The following is a 7,786-nucleotide window of genomic DNA, read 5'->3' on the forward strand; positions in this document are numbered from 1 at the left end:
GCCCTAAGCTGTGTTTGAACTTGTGTTTGCCTATATAAACAGCCTGTAACAAGCAGTCGGGGTCCCAGGGCCAACTTAGAGCTTGGGACCCTAGCGCGCTAGTAATAAATAACTCTCTGCTGTGAATCTCGTGTCGGTGATCCTTCGCGGCAACCCCTGCCCAGGAGGGAATCGACAGTTCCGTTCCAACAGTACCATTTTCAACATTAACTGATACCTTGGCTTCATACTATGATGCTATGTTGTGTTTTACTATGACCTCAAAGTGAATGAAAGAGGAAAATGGAGCTAGTTGAAATTTCTGGCCAAACTAGACAGATTTTGAGACACTAGGTTATCTCAAATCAAGAAATCGCCCTAATGAGAATTTCAGTAACCTCAGATATTGAAGGTACATGCATCCCCACCTCCACCCCCCCTTTTTGAGACATAGTCCCGCTCTGTAGCCCAGGCTGGAGTGCAGTGGCCCGATATCGGCTCATCTCAACCTCCGCCTCCCAGGTTCAAGGGATTCTCCCGCCTCAGCTTCTGGAGTAGCTGGGACTGCGGGCGCCCACCACCACGCTGGGCTAATTTTTGTATTTTTAGTACAGACGGGGTTTCGCCATGTGGGACAGGCTGGTTTTGAACTCCTGACCTCAGGTGATCCACCCGCCATGGCCTCCCAAAGTGCTGGGATTACAGGGGTGAGCCACCGCGCCCAGCCTTTTTCTTTATTTTTAAAGTTTTATTGCATTCCTGTTGAACCATTCCTGATTTAAAAGTTGGAAACGTGATGAACCTGGAAGTATTTATTGCTGAGTTTGTCTTCAGGTTCTGTTACCCGGTTTTCTAGTTCCTGACCTCGTCTGGGTTACTCCGCAGTTACTTTTGCATTACAATGGCCTTGGTGAGACTGGCAGATGGGATTAACTGAGAATTCACAAGGGTGGGCCGGTGGGGTGTGTCCGCCAGGAGGGGTGGGTCTAAGGGTGATAGAGCCTTCATTATAAATCTAGAGACTCCAGGATTTTAACGTTCTGCTGGACTGAGCTGGTTGTCTCCTGTTATTGTGTAGGCGACTCTCTTTATCCCAACTTCTTGATACTTCTGCTTCTGGAGGTCATATTTCTCTAACATCTTCCAGAAAAGTCTTCAAGCTGCCTTAACCTTTTTTCCAGTCTACCTCTTAAATTTTTTTCTCCTCTTCCTCAATACTAACAGGAGTGTGGATCCAGCTTGTCCCCAAAGCTTGCCTTGCTTGGAAGCATCCGATGGTAAAGAATCTTCACCTATGCCTGTGATTTGTGGGCCTAAAGAAAACCATCCATCCTTGCAAATGTCTTTTGCTGAGATGCCTCACACGGAGACTGGTAAGAAAAAAATTTATCCTTGAAAGGCCAAGTTACTTAAGGGAAAAGAGAAGGAGAGAGGGTTGAGGGATCATTTCCCTCTTGAGCAATGATAGACCATTATTATAAGCAAGTGTTATTATCAACTAATCCTCTGGAAACCCCTCTTTCAATTGTAACTTGGTGGCACCTGCCCTTTGACCATGTCCCAAGTCTCAGGAGTGTGCACTGAGTTGAAGGACACAGAATTTGGCAGTTGAACAGCGCAGTAAATTTGAGAACCTACGGGCTTAGGCATGGTGGAAACAAAGTTGAATGAAGGTGATGCGCACACCTTCACATAGCACTGGACACACAGCTATAGAAGATGTTACTGCTAATTAACCAGAAGACCTAACATCATAGCTCAGGGACCAGCATGATGTTTTTGTTTTGCCAAAAATGGCATGGCAGATCACGATGAGATTTCTGTAATTAATATATAATTTGTGTAATTCTTTCTACGTCACTAACGGCTGGCTCTTCTCTATTCTCTGGGTTTGTGGATGTTACCGGGCAGCTCTGAGTTTGGGAGCACCTCCCATGTTTACTTCTCCTAAGTCCTGGGAAGTGTTGACCCAACTTTACGGTAAAGATAATTCTAGAAAGTTTAATCTACTGACAGTCAAACAGAACGTAGCTAGAAGTCCAGTTTGCCTCCAAAACCTGTGCTAGTACTCAGGCTTCTGACTGGCAGCTGCAAGGAGTGAGGGATACTTGGGATACTCATTAAGCCGCTACCACTTTTTTGAAAAATCAATTTTTCAGTAGTTTTTCAAAAACTTAAGAATGAACCAACTTTACCAAGAATGCCATTGGTAACACTGACACTGTAAAATAGCTTAAAAAGTGCATTTACATTTTGACTACTGTTGTAAAGAGTAGGTTGTGGAAAAGGAATAAGTAAACACGATTGCTATATTTGAACCTTAGATTTGAATATCACCCTGCTTTTCTCTTTTTGAGAATCACGGACTCGCTCTGTCACCCAGGCTGGAGTGCAATGGTATGACCATGGATCACTGCAGCCTCAACCCTGGGCTCAAGTGATCCTCTTGCCTCAGCCTCCCAAGTACTAGGATGAGAGGCGTGTGTCACTATACCCAGCTAATTTAAAAATTCTTTTTGTAGAGACAGCGTCTCACTTTGTAGATGGTCTTGAACTCCTGACCTCAAGCGATCCTCCACCCTCAGCTTCCCAAGTCACTGGGATTACAGGCATTGACCCACCCCGTGTTGCTATTCACCCAGTTTTTCAAAACTTTGCATCAATGTTCTTGTCTTTATAATTTTTTTCTTTTTTTTTTGAGAGAAGGTCTTACTGTTGCCCAGGCTGGAGTGCAGTGGCGTGATCTCAGCTCACTGCAACCTCCACCTCCCAGATTCTCCTGTCTCAGTCTCCCGAGTAGCATGGATTACAGGCACATGCCACCACGCCCGGCTAATTTTTGTATTTTTTAGTAGGGACGTGGTTTCGCTATGTTGGCCAGGCTGGTCTCAAACTCCTTACCCCAACTGATCCACCTGCCTCGGCCTCCCAAAGTGCTGGAATTACAGGCATGAGCCACCGTGCCTGGCCACCTTTATAATTTCAGATGTTAAAAATAACAGTGCTGGGTTTGGGAATGAGCAAGTGGACGTGTTTTCTTTAGCACACATCAAGTGACAGTTTATATAGCTAGCTAATATTTAGGATTTTCCCCAATTCTAATCATTAGTTGAAAGGCTTCCTCTGCTTTTCAGAGCTCCTTGCAAGAGATTGTGAATTTTGCTGTTTTAGAGCCTGTCCATTTGTTCTGTGACTACAGGTTAGAATTGAGAGATAAACACTGGGAAAACTAGGTATTCATTTCTAGTTACAAAATCAGTATATGCCAGGCCCTATGTTAGAGAATTTCAGTTGGTTACCTCATTTAAATAAATAAATAAAAATTTTTGGAGATGAGGTCAGAGCTGGTAAACGGAAGGCCTGGATGGAAACAGAAACTTATCTAAATTCACATATCATACTGGTCGTAGCATTAAGAACTGGGCAGTCAGTCGCTGGGTTTTTATTTTTCTGAGACACAGTCTCACTCTGTCACCCAGGCTAGAGTGCAGTGGCAAGATCTCGGCTCACTGCAATCACCGCCTCCCGGGTTCAAGCGATTCTTCTGCCTCAGCCTCCCCAGTAGTTGGGATTACAGGCATGTGCCACCACTCCTGGCTAATTTTTGTAATTTTTAGTCGACATGGGGTTTCACCATGTTGGCACACTGGTCTTGAACTCTTGATCTCAAGTGATCTGCCCACCTTGGCCTCCCAACGTGTTGGGATTACAGGTGTGAGCCATCACACCTGGCTGAGGTGCTGGTTTTATAGAATCCCCAGAATCATGTCATTTAAGCAATCATGTAGGTATTGATGAAGATCATAAACAGAGAGTGATTTAGGGTGAGATACAATAGGTGAAAATTGGTGGATCTCTATTCTGACCTATTAACACCCAGTGTAGGGGCTTTTGAGCATCAGTTTAAAGTAAAAAGTGGTAGCGCCGGCCCGGTGCGGTGGCTCACGCCTGTAATCTCAGCACTTTGGGAGGCCGTGGCAGGTGGATCACGAGGTCAGGAGTTCGAGACCAGCCTGACCAACATTGAGAAACCCTGTCTCTACTAAAAATACAAAATTAGCCGGGCGTGATGGTGCATGCCTGTAATCCCAGCCCCTCCGGAGGCTGAAGCAGGAGAATCGCTTGAACCTGGGAGGTGGAGGTTGTGGTGAGCGGAGATTGTGCCATTGCACTTCAGCCTGGGCAACAAGAGCAAAACTCCATCTTAAAAAAAAAAAAAAAAAAGTGGTATTGCCGCTTAGCAATGCATTGGCCACCGTTGTAGATCTCTCCCAACGCAGTCTATTATATACAAAATGGAGATACTGATAAGACTTCTTGTATTAATACTGTATAAAGCTTGCCAAAGTGCCAGGGCTGGTTAAGAAGTTGCTTCTTATTACTTAGATCTGGGTTTCTGGGAATTATCAAAGTACTTTGAAAACACTTTTTTTTAACAGGATATTTTAATATTTGAAAAAAGTTTTAGACAAAAGTGTCCTTTTATTTGTTCCCAACAGTCTTTCCTCTTCCTTCCTCCATGGATCTTCTTATTCAGGACAGCCCCGATTCTTCCACCAGTCCCAAAGGCAAACAACCTACTGCTGCAGAGAATAGTACACAAAAAGGAAGATAAGGTCCCGTCAAGAAACAGAAGGCCGTGAACTGTGTCTTCCACCCCAGCTGTGTGTGTGTACTCAATGATAGATTTCAGAGACAGAAATATTCTCAGCTCCAGCAGATGCAAGAACTTAACATCCTGAACTCCTCAGCTACAAACAGGTAGGCTTGTTTCGAGTTGTTGCAATGAGGTAAACAAAAATTAGACTGGATTTGTATGTATTAAGACTGTGGATGCACATTATAGATAGATGTGTGTTCTAGGTAACAAGCACATCGCCTCCTGCAAATAATTTAAGTATGACGATGAAATACTTTTGTAACTTTCTTCACCTCTTTCTTTCCTTAAATATTCTATTATGTGAATGTGTCATTTGACCACTTTCCTGCACAGACCAATATTGTGAAAATCTTTCCAACGTTTCCTTAATAAAAAAGAAGTATGTAACTCTGCTTTCCAGGTTAGGAGGAGAATCCCTAACTCACACTGGTTCTCATTAAAATACAAACTTTTTTTTTTCCTTTTTTTTCTTTCTGCCAGCAACCTCCAGCTTGTTTTGTTTTTATCTGTGTGCATTTGCTTACTAATAAGTCTAATCATTGTTCATTATTTATTGGCCATTTTCTTTCATTAATTGGCTTATCCTCTTCCAGCCTTTATTTCCTTTTTTTCTCTTGTTTATTTTTGAGATGGAGTCTCATTCTATCGCCCAGACTGGAGTGCAGTGGCCTCATAATGAGACATCATAATGACATTAGCATTACTTTGGCTGGTTTAAGTACAAATGAATGAAACCTCCACCTCCTGGGTTCAAGGGATTCTCCTGCCTCAGCCTCCCAAGTAGCTGGGATTACAGGTGTCCGCCACGACCTTGCTAATTTTACTGTATTTTTTAGTAGAAATGGGGCTTCACCATGTTGGCCAGGCTGGTTTTCAACTCCTGACCTCAAGTGATCCACCTGGCTCGGCCTCCTAAAGTGCTAGGATTACAGGCGTGAGCCACTACACTTGGCCCTTGCCTTTATTTTCTATCCAAAATGTTCATTTCTCTCTTTTTTTCTGAGACACTCTGGTTCTGTTGTCGCCCAGCTGGAGTGCAGTGATGCAATCTCAGCTCACTGCAACCTTAACTTCTCAGGTGCAAGCGATCCTCCCACCTCAGCCTCCTGAGAAGCTGGGACCACAGACGTGCAGCATCACACCTAGCTAATTTTTTGTATTTTTGTAGAGATGGTGTTTCCTCATGTTGGCCATCCTGTACCGAACTCCTGGGCTCAAGCAATCTGCCCGCCTTGGCCTTCCAAAGTGTTGGGATTACAGGTGTGAGACATGGCGCCTGGCCAGGAATAAAAGTTAGCAATATACTTTGATTCAAAATACATCTGTATTACTAATATTTTACAATTTCTGTCATTTTTCCCTGCAGGTGAAGACCTGATTCCAGAACCAGAGAATGAAATCTAAGAGGTGGCAGAAAAACAACTGGCCAAAGAATAGCAATGGTGTGACTCAGGTAACAGAAAACTTTATTCTGTTCTTTCCTTTCAGTGATCCTTCAATCTTGTCCATCTCTGAAACACAACTCCAGTCACAGACAGTTCTGGTTGTCCTTGTACCCTTTCTGTTAATCCCTCCTTCTCTTTCAGAAGGCCTCAGCACCTACCTACCCCAGCCTCTACTCTTCCTGCCACCAGGGATGCCTGGTGAACCCGACTGGGAACCTTCGGCGTGGAGCAACCAGACCTGGAGCAATTCATCCTGGAGCAGCCAGACCCCAGAACATCCAGTCCTGGAGCAACCACTCCTGGAGCAGCTCAGAGCCTGAGTGCACCCAGTCACGCACTGGAGAACAATCAGGCCTGGAACAGTCCCTTCCTATGTATCACTGTGGAAATCTCTGCAGTTTCACCAGCAGTTCCAGCCAAATTCTCCTGCCAGTGACTTGGAGGCTGCCTTGGAAGCTGCTGGGAAGGGAAGGCCTTAATATTACAGTAGGCGACTGAGTATTGTAGTACTCCACAAACCGTGGATTTATTCCTAAACTACTCCAGGAACATGCAACCTGAAGTTGTGTGAAGATGAGTGAAATTGATATTATTCAATTTCAGTCTGGGCACTGGCTGAACCTTCTCCCTGACTCCCCTCCCTGATATAATTTTTCTTGTTTGGAAACCACATGTGCTGGGTTCCACTATGCCTATCCAGCCTAATCAGAGAGGTTTCTTTCTTTCTTTCTTTCTTTCTTTTTTTTCCTATTGGATCTTCCTGGAGAAAAGGCATTTTAATAACCTTGGCTGCTAAAGACAACTTGATACTAGCTGTCTCTGGCTATAGATAACTAGATCTAATACTAGTTTGGGTACTTTTAGGGTTTAGAATCTAACCTCAAGAATAAGTAAAAAAAAAAAAGAATAAGAAATGAAAGTACAAATTGGTGTGATGAAAATATATTCCTATTGTTTGGAATTGGGAGGCTTTGCTTATTTTTTAAAAAACTCTACTGAGGCCGGGCACGGTGGCTCATTCCTGTAATCCCAGCTCTTTGGGAGGCCAAGGGAGGTAGATCACCTCCGGTTAGGAGTTCGAGACCAGTCTGGCCAACATGGTGAAACCCTGTCTCTACTAAAATACAAAGATTAGCTGGGCGTGGTGGCAGGCACCTGTAATCCCAGCTACTTAGGAGGCTGAGCCCAGATGGTGCCACAGCAATCCAGCCCAGATGGCAGAGCCAGACTCCATGTCAAAATAAAATAAAATAAAATAAAATAAAATAAAACCTTATTGAGGCGAAGGGTGAAGGGTTAAGATGTAACATACTTCATTGATTTCCTCAGCCCTTTTTTGGCTCTGTTTTACTATAGCCCCTATTTTGTTGATTATGCTAATATTTGTGGAAAGAGGTCTTGTGTTTGCTGCATTATAACATCAGTACTACTTTGGCTGGTTTAAGTACTAAGGAATAAAACAACCATTTTTCCTTTAGTTGACTTTGGCCTGAATTCTCCTAGTGTTTCAATCAGTAAAAATACAGCTTAAACAAAAATCTTTGTTAAATTTTTGGTTGGAGTGAGGGAGTAAATTAGCTGAGAAGACGGTATCTTAGAAGTAAATAGAAAAAGCTGAACGTGGAGGCCCATGGTAGTCCCAGCTACTTGGGAGGCAGGAATATCGCTTGAGTCCTGGAGGGCTCACTCCAGCCTGGGCAGC

At 43.8% G+C, this 7,786-nt stretch overlaps 1 pseudogene; it reads left to right on the plus strand.

Annotated features, from left to right (window-relative positions):
* Positions 1-1,092: 1,092 nt before the first annotated feature.
* Positions 1,093-7,121, plus strand: LOC101021989 (annotated as a pseudogene).
* Positions 7,122-7,786: the final 665 nt, after the last annotated feature.

This window comes from Papio anubis, unplaced genomic scaffold (genome assembly GCF_008728515.1).
Source record: "Papio anubis isolate 15944 unplaced genomic scaffold, Panubis1.0 scaffold554, whole genome shotgun sequence".
Taxonomy (NCBI): Eukaryota; Metazoa; Chordata; class Mammalia; order Primates; family Cercopithecidae; genus Papio; species Papio anubis.